We start from the raw sequence: 13947 nt of genomic DNA, 5'->3' as shown, positions 1-13947 counted from the left end.
TATTTTTGGGATGAGAATACATGCAGGTTTTATAAATGATTTACAAAATAGACACAAGTACGTGAAACTACATTCTATGGTTGAATTATCGAAATCGAATATGCCCCTTTTTATTAAGTCTGGTAATCTAAGAATCAGGGAACAGACACCCTAATTGACGCGAATCCTAAAGATAGATCTATCGGGCCCAACAAGCCCCATCCAAAGTACCGGATGCTTTAGTACTTCGAAATTTATATCATATCCGAAGGGTGTCCCGGAATGATGGGGATATTCTCATATATGCATCTTGTTAATGTCGGTTACCAGGTGTTCACCATATGAATGACTTTTATCTCTATGTATGAGATGTGTATTGAAATATGAAATCTTGTGGTCTATTATTATGATTTGATATATATAGGTTAAACCTATAACTCACCAACATTTTTGTTGACGTTTTAAGCATGTTTATTCTCAGGTGATTATTAAGAGCTTCCGCTGTCGCATACTTAAATAAGGACGAGATTTGGAGTCCATGCTTGTATGATATTGTGTAAAAACTGCATTCAAGAAACTTATTTTGTTGTAACATATTTGTATTGTAAACCATTATGTAATGGTCGTGTGTAAACAGGATATTTTAGATTATCATTATTTGATAATCTACGTAAAGCTTTTTAAACCTTTATTGATGAAATAAAGGTTATGGTTTGTTTTAAAATGAATGCAGTCTTTGAAAAACGTCTCATATAGAGGTCAAAACCTCGCAACGAAATCAATTAATATGGAACGTTTTTAATCAATAAGAACGGGACATTTCAGTTGGTATCTGAGCGTTGGTCTTAGAGAACCAGAATTTTGCATTAGTGTGTCTTATCGAGTTTGTTAGGATGCATTAGTGAGTCTGGACTTCGACCGTGTTTACTTGAAAAATGATTGCTTAACAAATTTTGTTGGAACCTATATATTTTTAACATGTGAATATTATGTGATATATTAATCTCTTAACGCGTTTGATATTATGTGATAGATGTCTACCTCTAGAACAAGTCCCATTGACTCACCTAATAATAATGAAGAGTCAAATGTAAATTGGAATGATTCGTGGACTGATTCACAAGTTCCCGAAGAGGAACCGGAAGAAGAGTCAGAACCGGAAGAAGAATCGGAACCGGAAGAAGAATCGGAACCGGAAGAAGAAATAGAACCGGTGGGGGAAATAATAAAACGGTTAAGTAAAAGAGAATCCTCAACCAACCGACCAAGGTTAATTATGGTCAATGGTGTTTCCGCCAAGGAAGCAAAATATTGGGAGGATTACCAATTCTCCGATGAATCGGATTCCGACGAGAATTCCGATGATGTTATAGAAATTACCCCAACTGAATTTAAAAAGGCAAAAGAAAATAATAAGGGAAAATGCATAAAAATAGAGAAATCTAATTCCAACCCCGATGAACTTTATATGTATCGTCAACCCCCGAAGTCCTTAAGTTGTAACAATGACCCGGGAACCTCTAAACCACCAGGTTTTTCTAAACCAATGTGGAAAACGACGGTTCGTATTAGGGGAACATCATATATCCCTAGAAACTTGGCAAAACGAACCAAAACCGAAGAAGAAGAAACAAGCGAGTCGGAATAAGATAGTTGTATTCGTGTGGTGTAATATATGTAATATAGTGTGCTTATGCTTTATGATATATGTAAAAATTGCTTGTATTAATAAGTATTTTTTTTATGAATCTAACCCTTGTCTATTTTACAGTATAAAAACACAAAATGGATAGACAACCCAATATTTTAAGAGACCTACCCGGAGACATGATTGATGAAATCTTGTCTAGAGTCGGTCAGAATTCTTCGGCACAACTATTTAAGGCGAGATCAGTTTGTAAGACATTCGAAGAACGTTCCAAGAATGCCTTGGTTTATAAAAGGCTTTCGTTCGAAAGATGGGGGATATCACATTGGGAAATCCATAAGTTACGATGTGTTTACTTTGACGCATATATTGCGGGGAACCCAAATGCTATTTTACGCAATGGGTTAAGAAATTATTTTGACTCAATATATCCGAATATTGGACTTCGTGATTTAGAAAAAGCGGCTAACATGCAACATAAAGAAGCATGTTATGCTTACGGATTAGTAATGTTCGCTTCTCACCAAAGTGAGAACAAGAACATCGGGCTACAACTATTAAACAAAACGTTTCCACAAGTGACGGAGTCGGTAATTGGGGTAAGAAATGAGGTTTTTAGATTGTTACGGGACTGTTGGACATTACGTAACCCTCGTCCCTTTGACGACGTTACAACACGCTGTCTTATCAACGGCCATAACGGTTATGTTCCACAAGACCATGGATGGGAAGTAATCCTAGTAAAACCAGAATGCATGACTTGTTTCTGGACGTATGCATTACGTGTCTTTATTGCCTTTGCTGAACGACTTGTGTACTAGCTAGAATTATCTTCACAACCATCTTGTATCAAATTTATTGTGTGCTATATTTCATGCTATATGTAAAATAAGCGGTATTGTAAGTTTGTAAAATATTGTGAAAAAGTTTGAACGCGAAATATTATTATAATCAGTTTTTCATATAGAATTGTATATTAGCTACTAAGTATGAACTTAACGGGTAGGTACTACCCGAATTTAAACTTATAAAACGCTAATATGAAGAAAAAGCTTTTATAAATGAGTTCATATTATGCTACGAAATACTATTAACTACTCTTAATATTCTGTATGATTAACTTGTTTCATTTGACTATTTTGAAGGAAATGGCACCGACTACTCGAAACACCGTGAATATGAATAAAGAGGAATTCCGTACTTTTCTAGCTTCAAACATAGCCGCAGTACAGGCTGCGCTACATACCAACAATAACCTTGGATCTGGCAGTACAGGAAATCGTGTAGGATGCACCTACAAAGAATTCACTGCCTGCAAACCTTTGGAATTTGATGGAACCGAAGGACCGATCGGATTGAAACGGTGGACCGAGAAGGTCGAATCGGTGTTTGCCATAAGTAAGTGTACTGAAGAGGACAAAGTAAAGTACGCTACGCATACCTTCACAGGTTCTGCGTTAACATGGTGGAATACCTATCTAGAGCAAGTGGGACAAGATGATGCTTACGCACTACCGTGGTCAGCATTCAAGCACTTGATGAACGAGAAGTACCGTCCCAGAACCGAGGTCAATAAGCTCAAGACAGAACTTAGAGGGTTACGAACCCAAGGATTTGATATTACCACGTACGAAAGACGATTCACAGAATTGTGCCTATTGTGTCCGGGAGCATTCGAAGATGAGGAAGAGAAGATCGACGCGTTTGTGAAAGGATTACCGGAAAGAATCCAAGAAGATATAAGTTCACACGAGCCCGCCTCCATACAACAGGCATGTAGAATGGCTCACAAACTAGTGAACCAGATTGAAGAAAGAATTAAAGAACAGACTGCTGAAGAGGCAAATGTGAAGCAAGTCAAAAGAAAGTGGGAGGAAAACGGTGATAAGAATCACCAATACAACAACAACAGCAATTACAACAATAATCGCAACAATTATCCCAACAATCGCAACATCAATCGCAACTACAACAAACGGCCCAACAACAACAACAACAACAACAACAACTACAACAATCATCCCAACAACAATAATAACCGCAACAACAACAACAATCAGAAGCAGCTATGCCAAAGGTGTGAAAAGTATCACTCGGGGTTCTGCACCAAATTTTGCAACAAGTGTAAAAGAAATGGTCATAGCGCGGCGAAGTGTGAGGTCTACGGACCAGGGGTTAATAGAACGAAAGGAACAAATGGTGTCGGAACGAGTAATGGCGGAGCAAGTAGTGTCGGAGCAAGTTATGCCAATGTAGTTTGTTATAAATGTGGAAAACCGGGCCACATTATTAGAAATTGCCCGAACCAGGAGAACACGAATGGACAAGGCCGCGGAAGAGTTTTCAATATTAATGCGACAGAGGCACAGGAAGACCCGGAGCTTGTTACGGGTACGCTTCTTATTGACAATAAATCTGCTTACGTTTTATTTGATTCGGGTGCGGATAGAAGCTATATGAGTAGAGATTTTTATGCTAGATTAAGTTGTCCATTGACGCCTTTGGATAGTAAATTTTTACTCGAATTAGCAAATGGTAAATTAATTTCAGCAGATAATATATGTCGGAATCGAGAAATTAAACTGGTTAGCGAAACATTTAAGATTGATTTGATACCAGTAGAGTTAGGGAGTTTTGATGTGATAATCGGTATGGACTGGTTGAAAGAAGTGAAAGCAGAGATCGTCTGTTACAAAAATGCAATTCGCATTATACGAGAAAAAGGAAAACCCTTAATGGTGTACGGAGAAAAGGGCAACACGAAGCTACATCTTATTAGTAATTTGAAGGCACAAAAACTAATAAGAAAAGGTTGCTATGCTGTTCTAGCACACGTCGAGAAAGTACAAACTGAAGAAAAGAGCATCAATGATGTTCCCATTACAAAAGAATTTCCCGATGTATTTCCGAAAGAATTACCGGGATTACCCCCACATCGATCTGTTGAATTTCAAATAGATCTTGTACCAGGAGCTGCACCAATAGCTCGTGCTCCTTACAGACTCGCACCCAGCGAGATGAAAGAAATGCAAAGCCAATTACAAGAACTTTTAGAGCGTGGTTTCATTCGACCAAGCACATCACCGTGGGGAGCTCCTATTTTGTTTGTCAAGAAGAAAGATGGTACATTCAGGTTGTGTATCGACTACCGAGAAATGAACAAACTTACCATCAAGAACCGCTACCCACTACCGAGAATCGATGACTTATTTGATCAACTACAAGGCTCGTCTGTTTATTCAAAGATTGACTTACGTTCCGAGTATCATCAAATGCGGGTGAAAGAAGATGATATTCCAAAGACTGCTTTCAGAACACGTTACGGTCATTACGAGTTTATGGTCATGCTGTTTGGTTTAACTAATGCACCAGCTGTGTTCATGGACCTTATGAACCGAGTGTGTGGACCATACCTTGACAAGTTTGTCATTGTTTTCATTGATGACATACTTATTTACTCAAAGAATGACCAAGAACACGGTGAACATTTGAGAAAGGTGTTAGAAGTATTGAGGAAGGAAGAATTGTACGCTAAGTTTTCAAAGTGTGCATTTTGGTTGGAAGAAGTTCAATTCCTCGGTCACATAGTGAACAAAGAAGGTATTAAGGTGGATCCGGCAAAGATAGAAACTGTTGAAAAGTGGGAAACCCCGAAAACTCCGAAACACATACGCCAGTTTTTAGGACTAGCTGGTTACTACAGAAGGTTCATCCAAGATTTTTCCAGAATAGCAAAACCCTTGACTGCATTAACGCATAAAGGGAAGAAATTTGAATGGAATGATGAACAAGAGAAAGCGTTTCAGTTATTGAAGAAAAAGCTAACTACGGCACCTATATTGTCATTGCCTGAAGGGAATGATGATTTTGTGATTTATTGTGACGCATCAAAGCAAGGTCTTGGTTGTGTATTAATGCAACGAACGAAGGTGATTGCTTATGCGTCTAGACAATTGAAGATTCACGAACAAAATTATACGACGCATGATTTGGAATTAGGCGCGGTTGTTTTTGCATTAAAGACTTGGAGGCACTACTTATATGGGGTCAAAAGTATTATATATACCGACCACAAAAGTCTTCAACACATATTTAATCAGAAACAACTAAATATGAGGCAGCGTAGGTGGATTGAATTATTGAATGATTACGACTTTGAGATTCGTTACCACCCGGGGAAGGCAAATGTGGTAGCCGATGCCTTGAGTAGGAAGGACAGAGAACCCATTCGAGTAAAAGCTATGAATATAATGATTCATAATAACCTTACTACTCAAATAAAGGAGGCGCAACAAGGAGTTTTAAAAGAGGGAAATTTAAAGGATGAAATACCCAAAGGATCGGAGAAACATCTTAATATTCGGGAAGACGGAACCCGGTATAGGGCTGAAAGGATATGGGTACCAAAATTTGGAGATATGAGAGAAATGGTACTTAGAGAAGCTCATAAAACCAGATACTCAATACATCCTGGAACGGGGAAGATGTACAAGGATCTCAAGAAACATTTTTGGTGGCCGGGTATGAAAGCCGATGTTGCTAAATACGTAGGAGAATGTTTGACATGTTCTAAGGTCAAAGCTGAGCATCAAAAACCATCAGGTCTACTTCAACAACCCGAAATCCCGGAATGGAAATGGGAAAACATTACCATGGATTTCATCACTAAATTGCCAAGGACTGCAAGTGGTTTTCATACTATTTGGGTAATAGTTGATCGTCTCACCAAATCAGCACACTTCCTGCCAATAAGAGAAGATGACAAGATGGAGAAGTTAGCACGACTGTATTTGAAGGAAGTCGTCTCCCGACATGGAATACCAATCTCTATTATCTCTGATAGGGATGGCAGATTTATTTCAAGATTCTGGCAGACATTACAGCAAGCATTAGGAACTCGTCTAGACATGAGTACTGCCTATCATCCACAAACTGATGGGCAGAGCGAAAGGACGATACAAACGCTTGAAGACATGTTACGAGCATGTGTTATTGATTTCGGAAACAGTTGGGATCGACATCTACCGTTAGCAGAATTTTCCTACAACAACAGCTACCATTCAAGCATTGAGATGGCGCCGTTTGAAGCACTTTATGGTAGAAAGTGCAGGTCTCCGATTTGTTGGAGTGAAGTGGGGGATAGACAGATTACGGGTCCGGAGATTATACAAGAAACTACCGAGAAGATCATCCAAATTCAACAACGGTTGAAAACCGCCCAAAGTCGACAAAAGAGCTACGCTGACATTAAAAGAAAACATATAGAATTTGAAATTGGAGAGATGGTCATGCTTAAAGTTGCACCTTGGAAAGGCGTTGTTCGATTTGGTAAACGAGGGAAATTAAATCCAAGGTATATTGGACCATTCAAGATTATTGATCGTGTCGGACCAGTAGCTTACCGACTTGAGTTACCTCAACAACTCGCGGCTGTACATAACACTTTCCACGTCTCGAATTTGAAGAAATGTTTTGCTAAAGAAGATCTCACTATTCCGTTAGATGAAATCCAAATCAACGAAAAACTTCAATTCATCGAAGAACCCGTCGAAATAATGGATCGTGAGGTTAAAAGACTTAAGCAAAACAAGATACCAATTGTTAAGGTTCGATGGAATGCTCGTAGAGGACCCGAGTTCACCTGGGAGCGTGAAGATCAGATGAAGAAGAAATACCCGCATCTATTTCCAGAAGATTCGTCAACACCTTCAACAGCTTAAAATTTCGGGACGAAATTTATTTAACGGGTAGGTACTGTAGTGACCCGAACTTTTCCATGTTTATATATATTAATTGATATTGATATTTACATGATTAAATGTTTCCAACATATTAAGCAATCAAACTTGTTAAGACTTGATTAATTGAAATATGTTTCATATAGACAATTGACCACCCAAGTTGACCGGTGATTCACGAACGTTAAAACTTGTAAAAACTATATGATGACATATATATGGATATATATATAGTTAACATGATACTATGATAAGTAAACATATCATTAAGTATATTAACAATGAACTACATATGTAAAAACAAGACTACTAACTTAATGATTTTTAAACGAGACATATATGTAACGATTATCGTTGTAAAGACATTTAATGATATTCATACATGATAATATCATGATAATATAATAATTTAAAATCTCATTTGATATTATAAACATTGGATTAACAACATTTAACAAGATCGTTAACCTAAAGGTTTCAAAACAACACTTACATGTAACGACTAACGATGACTTAACGACTCAGTTAAAATGTATATACATGTAGTGTTTTAATATGTATTCATACACTTTTGAAAGACTTCAAGACACTTATCAAAATACTTCTACTTAACAAAAATGCTTACAATTACATCCTCGTTCAGTTTCATCAACAATTCTACTCGTATGCACCCGTATTCGTACTCGTACAATACACAGCTTTTAGATGTATGTACTATTGGTATATACACTCCAATGATCAGCTCTTAGCAGCCCATGTGAGTCACCTAACACATGTGGGAACCATAATTTGGCAACTAGCATGAAATATCTCATAAAATTACAAAAATATGAGTAATCATTCATGACTTATTTACATGAAAACAAAATTACATATCCTTTATATCTAATCCATACACCAACGACCAAAAACACCTACAAACACTTTCATTCTTCAATTTTCTTCATCTAATTGAGCTCTCTCAAGTTCTATCTTCAAGTTCTAAGTGTTCTTCCTTTATTCTACAAGTTCTAGTTACATAAAATCAAGAATACTTTCAAGTTTGCTAGCTCACTTCCAATCTTGTAAGGTGATCATCCAACCTCAAGAAATCTTTGTTTCTTACAGTAGGTTATCATTCTAATACAAGGTAATAATCATATTCAAACTTTGGTTCAATTTCTATAACTATAACAATCTTATTTCAAGTGATGATCTTACTTGAACTTGTTTTCGTGTCATGATTCTGCTTCAAGAACTTCGAGCCATCCAAGGATCCGTTGAAGCTAGATCTATTTTTCTCTTTTCCAGTAGGTTTATCCAAGGAACTTAAGGTAGTAATGATGTTCATAACATCATTCGATTCATACATATAAAGCTATCTTATTCGAAGGTTTAAACTTGTAATCACTAGAACATAGTTTAGTTAATTCTAAACTTGTTCACAAACAAAAGTTAATCCTTCTAACTTGACTTTTAAAATCAACTAAACACATGTTCTATATCTATATGATATGCTAACTTAATGATTTAAAACCTGGAAACACGAAAAACACCGTAAAACCGGATTTGCGCCGTCGTAGTAACACCGCGGGCTGTTTTGGGTTAGTTAATTAAAAACTATGATAAACTTTGATTTAAAAGTTGTTATTCTGAGAAAATGATTTTTATTATGAACATGAAACTATATCCAAAAATTATGGTTAAACTCAAAGTGGAAGTATGTTTTCTAAAATGGTCATCTAGACGTCGTTCTTTCGACTGAAATGACTACCTTTACAAAAATGACTTGTAACTTATTTTTCCGACTATAAACCTATACTTTTTCTGTTTAGATTCATAAAATAGAGTTCAATATGAAACCATAGCAATTTGATTCACTCAAAACGGATTTAAAATGAAGAAGTTATGGGTAAAACAAGATTGGATAATTTTTCTCATTTTAGCTACGTGAAAATTGGTAACAAATCTATTCCAACCATAACTTAATCAACTTGTATTGTATATTATGTAATCTTGAGATACCATAGACACGTATACAATGTTTCGACCTATCATGTCGACACATCTATATATATTTCGGAACAACCATAGACACTCTATATGTGAATGTTGGAGTTAGCTATACAGGGTTGAGGTTGATTCCAAAATATATATAGTTTGAGTTGTGATCAATACTGAGATACGTATACACTGGGTCGTGGATTGATTCAAGATAAAATTTATCGATTTATTTCTGTACATCTAACTGTGGACAACTAGTTGTAGGTTACTAACGAGGACAGCTGACTTAATAAACTTAAAACATCAAAATATATTAAAAGTGTTGTAAATATATTTTGAACATACTTTAATATATATGTATATATTGTTATAGGTTCGTGAATCAACAGTGGCCAAGTCTTACTTCTCGATGAAGTAAAAATCTGTGAAAGTGAGTTATAGTCCCACTTTTAAAATCTAATATTTTTGGGATGAGAATACATGCAGGCTTTATAAATGATTTACAAAATAGACACAAGTACGTGAAACTACATTCTATGGTTGAATTATCGAAATCGAATATGCCCCTTTTTATTAAGTCTGGTAATCTAAGAATTAGGGAACAGACACCCTAATTGACGCGAATCCTAAAGATAGATCTATCGGGCCCAACAAGCCCCATCCAAAGTACCGGATGCTTTAGTACTTCGAAATTTATATCATATCCGAAGGGTGTCCCGGAATGATGGGGATATTCTCATATATGCATCTTGTTAATGTCGGTTACCAGGTGTTCACCATATGAATGACTTTTATCTCTATGTATGGGATGTGTATTGAAATATGAAATCTTGTGGTCTATTATTATGATTTGATATATATAGGTTAAACCTATAACTCACCAACATTTTTGTTGACGTTTTAAGCATGTTTATTCTCAGGTGATTATTAAGAGCTTCCGCTGTCGCATACTTAAATAAGGACGAGATTTGGAGTCCATGCTTGTATGATATTGTGTAAAAACTGCATTCAAGAAACTTATTTTGTTGTAACATATTTGTATTGTAAACCATTATGTAATGGTCGTGTGTAAACAGGATATTTTAGATTATCATTATTTGATAATCTACGTAAAGCTTTTTAAACCTTTATTGATGAAATAAAGGTTATGGTTTGTTTTAAAATGAATGCAGTCTTTGAAAAACGTCTCATATAGAGGTCAAAACCTCGCAACGAAATCAATTAATATGGAACGTTTTTAATCAATAAGAACGGGACATTTCAATTAGAGTATAGACACATCATATCTTATTATATCTTATCGTATCTATCCCAATAATCTTTGTCTAACACTTTTCCTAAATTTCCTCCGTAAATTACGGAAATCTTTTTGCTACATATACATATTCAAGGAGATGAATATATCATCCAGTATTCAACACTAATCTCATATCAAACCCTAAATCAAATCACATAATATGGATTTCTCAACCGATTCCTCGAGCTCCAATGGCAGCGTAACCGGAACAAACGAACCAATCAGCCATCATCTATTTTGGATGAATTGGGGATGGGTTCGTAGTAAACTTAATCAATGGAGACAAGAAGAAGGTAATCCCTTCCACCAACCAAATTCACCTCTTGGTGAAGAACCTGAAGCACTTACCGGCGAACCCGTTCGGAACACTATTTTCACCCTCATTTCCAGGATATCCAGTCACGAATATATAATATCTAAAATTCTAGATCTTATTCATCCACTTTTTCGAACCGCCAATCATCCCGGAATAATAGAAGAAGTCAACGAGCTTCGCGCTCGAGTGGTGGCTCTGGAGAATATGGTGCGAAACCTACGAACACCAGCGGCAGCACCAGCAGCATAACCAGTACCATCAGCATCACCACCTACAGCATCAGCATCACCAACAACAACATCTGCATTTCACGCCTCAACATCACACTCAGTACCTCGGATATCAACATCATACGCCCCATAGATACCAAGGAATATTAGTAATAATGAGTTAAGATGTATTGACTCATTCTTCCTGAAGAATTATATATGTATACTTTATATATATATGGTTTGAAACAATAATAAATCTTTTCGTACAAAGCTATTACGTGTAAATCTTAACTAGTATGTACTACTTGGTTAATTCATATCACTAATATGCTATAATGTACATCCTTCGTTAATGACTTAATGATCGTTAATCACTGCTTCAGCACAATAAACTCCATTTCATAATAAATTAAGTGTATTATTCAAATACATTTCTGATTTTACACTTCCATTTTCGATGTACTCGAAACTTTTTAGAAAACATTATTCGTGTCTTGTGAATTTCACAAGAATTCCACGAGCACCAACATCATATACCGAGGTATATCAATAACAATGAACGATGAAGTATTGATTCATAACTCCATTAAAGAAATATTCCGCGAAGATTATGTAATCTCTCAAGTTTTGAAGATTATTTATTCTTGTTCCCACCGCAAATCAAATGATTTTAATATTATATTAACTCATTAAATCTATATTATATTTGAAGAATACATATATGAACGTATATCTCCATAAAGATTGTAATTAAAGTTCTTTTGTACAAACTGTTAATTGTGAAAATATTTTAACGGGTAGGTAATACCCGAGAAATATTTATATCTCACATTAATATGTTGCATTGTACATTCTTCAATTCTGATTCAATAATCAGTAACTATACTACTTACGTTCACAAGATATATGTATCCGTTCACTAAAGAACAACCATTTTCGTACAAATTCAATTACATATTCTAATTTTGACATATCAGAATCCAAGTAAAGCTTTAGCAGGTGTTATCTTCCTAAAGATTATTAAATTCATATATATATATATTCATTCGTATTCTATGATGAATTATCACATCAAACCACTGAAATTATCGTTCATTTCTTTTGAAATCAACAACGCCTATTCATCAACCATTAGATCTGTTGACGATTACAATCAGCGTTTAATCATCTAAAAATGAAATTTCTTGAAACCATCTCGGATTGATAACCAATGATTCAAATATGGCTGCATTAAATGCAGAGGAAACAGCAAAATTGTAGATGGTTTCAATGGCCAAAAGTTTTATAATAAAGAATGGTACGTTGGAAAAGCTCAAAAGAAAATTTGGAACTAAAAAACGAATTGAGCTAACCATGGAGGAGACCAAGGACAAATACAAGGACCAAACCCTATATTCAAAGAATCCAGGTAATTCTGGATCCGATGAATTCTTTAGAGAATATCTTGCTCCGAAGTCATGTTAAAATCTTGCGAAAAATTTTACTTCATCAACTTTCGAACTTAGAAATTCCAAAATATCATCATAAATATCCTCTATATTTCTGATGATATCATCATAACGATTCTTGTCCGCAATTAGTTATCTCTTTGCGATATCTTTATCACATCATAAAGGAAACTGTATTAGTTTCTATATTCTGTAAAATTCAAGTTTAAATTATGAATGATTTGAAGAAGTGTTGGGAATTGAAGCATGAGTTAGTATAATATAATGACGTCAGGCCAACGTGATTATATTACAGTAAGTCATGCTAAATTTTTAATGGAAGATGATGATTCATAGACTGTATAAATCACCATTCGCCATGTTACACGACTCTTACATTCTATTTAACCTCTAAACATATCAAGAAAATATTTTTCTTGATGATTCGGTCTTTTCCGAATATTCTGATAATTTGACAAATCAAATCGTGCTATTACATTTCCTTTCTACTTTATAGATTATGATCATTCGAAACTTCATACCTACTAGTTCTGGACCATTATTCGCTTGACTTGAAGTCGGGAAGAAGAAACAAAAGCATAAAGCTCCGACATATAAGGGAAAATATAAAGCCCGATAACGACTCCGAAACTACAAACCGTGTATATCAATGCGTATAGCAATATAAAGACACGGGAGAATTAAAAACACTATAACCCTAACAGCATAGTAGAAGTAAACAGATTCCTCTGGTGGTAAAAGAAAAAGAAGAATGACTGCATATATGGTCAATATAATAACAAGTATCAATACAGGATTAAGCATATTAACAAATCTTTTGGAAGTATGAATTTAGGAAGAAAGTATAGAAGTGGTGAAGATAATGAAACGGAAGAAGCTAATTTATAGCAAAATTTCCAAACACGTCAATCAAGGCAATTCACCGCATTTAATCAAAGAAATCTCAAAATTCCGTGAATACCGAAGAATCAAATCTTATAGATTACGAAGATTTCCTTTAATCCCTTGAATTCCAAAAATCACCTTTAATTATGTCAAAAGTTAAGGCAAACTGATATTTCCTTATTTCAAACTTTTAAGATAACTTAATTTATACTCTTCCTATAATCGAATCGTTTTATCCATATTACCCAATGTTGATAAAACAATATTTTCAACTCATATTCATCATTCTTGTTGTAAAGAATGACAATCTGTCATAACCCGTCCTTAACCGTAAGAACGTGTTAGATAACGTATGATTTCATTGCGAGGTATTGACCTCTATATGCGACATTTTTAAAAGAAAAACTGCATATATTATACATTACAAACCATGATTCTTAT

This window comes from Rutidosis leptorrhynchoides, chromosome 6 (genome assembly GCF_046630445.1).
Source record: "Rutidosis leptorrhynchoides isolate AG116_Rl617_1_P2 chromosome 6, CSIRO_AGI_Rlap_v1, whole genome shotgun sequence".
NCBI lineage: Eukaryota > Viridiplantae > Streptophyta > Magnoliopsida > Asterales > Asteraceae > Rutidosis > Rutidosis leptorrhynchoides.
Note: the sequence above shows the minus strand (reverse complement) of the source record.